At 44.1% G+C, this 2,985-nt stretch overlaps 1 pseudogene; it reads right to left on the reverse strand.

Moving 5' to 3' along the window:
- Window positions 1-4: 4 nt before the first annotated feature.
- Window positions 5-2,985, reverse strand: LOC114728338 (gibberellin 2-beta-dioxygenase 2-like; annotated as a pseudogene).

Below are 2,985 nucleotides of genomic sequence, written 5' to 3' on the forward strand. Positions count from 1 at the left end.
CGCGGAAGAGATCAAGGCGAGAGTGGCCGAGGCGGAGGGAATAGGCGGCTTGCTTGTAGTGAGCCCAGGTGGAAGGCCTGTACTCACTTGGCTTTTCCGCCGACACCATCTTCGGCACGGCGTTATCCACGCTCAGCGGCGGTGCCGCGAAGTACATCATCGACATTCTTCCCTTCCTCATGTTGTTTCTCATTACTCTGTGCCTCACGCTTCCTCAGTCTCCCATTCGTCTCTCACCCTGCTTTTTAAAAAAATAAAATAAAATAAAATAAAAAATAATACGTTAATTATAATCATAGTCAGCATGATCATGATGCGCTCGAGAATTAATTCATTTCGTTCAGAGTGTGGTATGGCAACACCAACCTGGAGGGCATCGCCCACCATGACGAAGAACTCGTGGGGGTCTGGGGCCACTGGGATCCAGAGCCCGTCCCGGTGCAGATCTGGAGTCCCCCGACCTCGTTAGACCGCAGGATCGTCAGTATCTGAGGGTCTGAATGCTCCCCGAAACCCATGGCTGGGTCCCGCTTGAAGCTGCTCATGGTTGAGGGTAGTGATTGATCCTCAGCACCGAGTCGCTCTGGACGTTCCTGATCAGCTTGCTCACGGCGTACTTGTCTGGGACCCCGCAGCCCCTCCGCCACCAGATCCACCCCTCACGCACACGCCACTTCCCTCAATGTCTATGTAATCATTCACCGCGCAACTGCATCCACAAAACAACAAAAAACATCGATCATCCTTCTGCCCATTTTTTGTTCCCACTCTCTACACTCTGCACCACGCTCTCTATATTCTCATCTCATTTCTCATCCTTCAGAATATAAAGCGAGCATTTTTCTATATACAAACTTCTCAATTTAATAATCCTCCAGTTATTGATGTCTTTCTGACTTTTGGTTATGAATCTAGTATTTTCCTTGAGCAGCATGATTATGTGCTCACTTGGCGTTTTGCCCAAAGTAGAAATCGATACATAATAATACATACATACATATATATATGTACATTCCAAGCATACCCAGTGTTTGCCAAGTTGTACTTGTGTCCTATTTAATGAATTCTGGACTGTTGGTGGCTAGCTCATAACTCATTCAAAAGATTTAGATGCTCGTGGAGTTTTCACGTATACATTCCACGAAGTAATCATCGGTGGTTAGCTGAACAGCCAGATACTAACCAATTCCACATGATGATTTACAAGGGAAAGGCCCACTGTTATGATCATAATTTTCTTCCAGAAAATTAGTAGACGAATACTTGACGCGCGCGGGGATGCCACTCGATCCCCCTGGCACCAGTAAGTTGTGCACAGTCTACATTTTGTTGTCTGGCGGGGCCCCTACCTACTTTCATTTTCACATCGCCAGTATTCCATGCAACTTACCGCATCTGGCTGGCTATAGTTTGATTAGAAGCTCATCCGGCAGAGTCATTTCATTTCTTCCTGTAAAATTAGTTTTATTTGATTTGCTATGACGTATGGTGTCTCAAAAATATATACACTACTCAATAGCAGCGCAGAACAAAAGCCGTGTCAGTATATATGTTGATTAAAATAAACAAGGAAAACAAAAAAACAAAAAACATGCATGTGCGTGCAGTTTAGTTTGAATCATATATATTTTATTTTTGCGAACAAATATGAAATGAAACATGTGCATGTGGGAGTAGTGCACGTGTTGCCGCAAACCTGTTCAGTTCTGATTAATAGAAAATTCAGCCGTAAGCAAGCTTAGCTTACTCACATACGCTACAAGGAATCAAGCGGTAGACAGAGGGAGACAATCAAATAATTACAAGGAGGGGTGAGAAAATCATGACGATGTTAAGTTAAAAACCTAGACGCGTCAAGAACGGAGGACCCCGTGGAAAGTCGGGAACCAGAGTGGGATGGCCGACTAATCGGTCCCGACGCGCATATAACACAGTGCGTGCGAGTCGCTTTCAGACAGACGAAGCAGCCCATGAAAACAAGAATACATACACCACACATCTACTCAAAAATAGAAAGTCCACACCATCATCTAATCATGTATTTACTAAATTAAGCGTGAAGCTTAATATCCTGACTTTTTCTTTCTGCGCTTGAGAGACCAGCAAAAATAAAACATGTCTTGTCTAGGACACATAACAAACATCAGTTGGCGGGCAAAATCAGCTTAACTATACTGTACGTTCATCGGCCAGCTGTCAGTAAAAAACAATGAACGAATTAAGATTCACAATGATTCATGATCGTCCAAACGTCAGCGTAGGTTAAAGAAAGAAAATTTTAAGTCCTACTCAGCAGAGAGTCAGCACAGACCCGCCATCCTGCTTGGCATATAAGAAACACACACCAGGCTCTTGTTCCCCCTCTTCCTCTTGGTTTTGCTATATATAAATCCAAGTCAAATCCATATAGTATAGATTAATTTTTGGTCAACCCTGTGTCTGTGCCTGTTATACTAATTCTATAAGACGCGACTTTTTAATATGTTGAAGACTGTAATATGTAACTAATGAAGAAGTACATATAAATATGGGAGAAAGATAAAAGAATAATTAAAGTAGTTGCAGTAAGCGGTCACCTGAAGTCGGTAGGGTGTGTTGGAGATGGTTTGGGATCTGTCGGAGATGGAGAGAGGATTTGTATGCAGAAGGAGATACTCGAGGTCACCCATGTCGCCATTGGGGCCTATGTTTCTGCAACCATAACCAAACGGTGTGGCCGGACCAGCCTGTCGCTTCTCTGAGATGGATTTGGAAAAGAATTTAATTCCTTCGTTTTCCAATCTGGAAATGACCTCCTCCGGTACGCCGTGGTTCACCGCCTTGAAGAAGCCATATTGCTCGCAGGCCTTATCACCAATTCGGATAACTCTGACCTTTCCACGGAAAGGTCCACAGTCGGGATTCCCACGGCATTTGTTTTCTTGCTTCTCATGGAATTTGAAGAGGGAACGACCATAGCTGAGGAGGAGCAAGGGATGCGAAAGG

Source organism: Neltuma alba, unplaced genomic scaffold (genome assembly GCF_004799145.2).
Source record: "Neltuma alba isolate B1F8T4 unplaced genomic scaffold, ASM479914v2 tig00012533_pilon, whole genome shotgun sequence".
NCBI classification, from domain to species: domain Eukaryota; kingdom Viridiplantae; phylum Streptophyta; class Magnoliopsida; order Fabales; family Fabaceae; genus Neltuma; species Neltuma alba.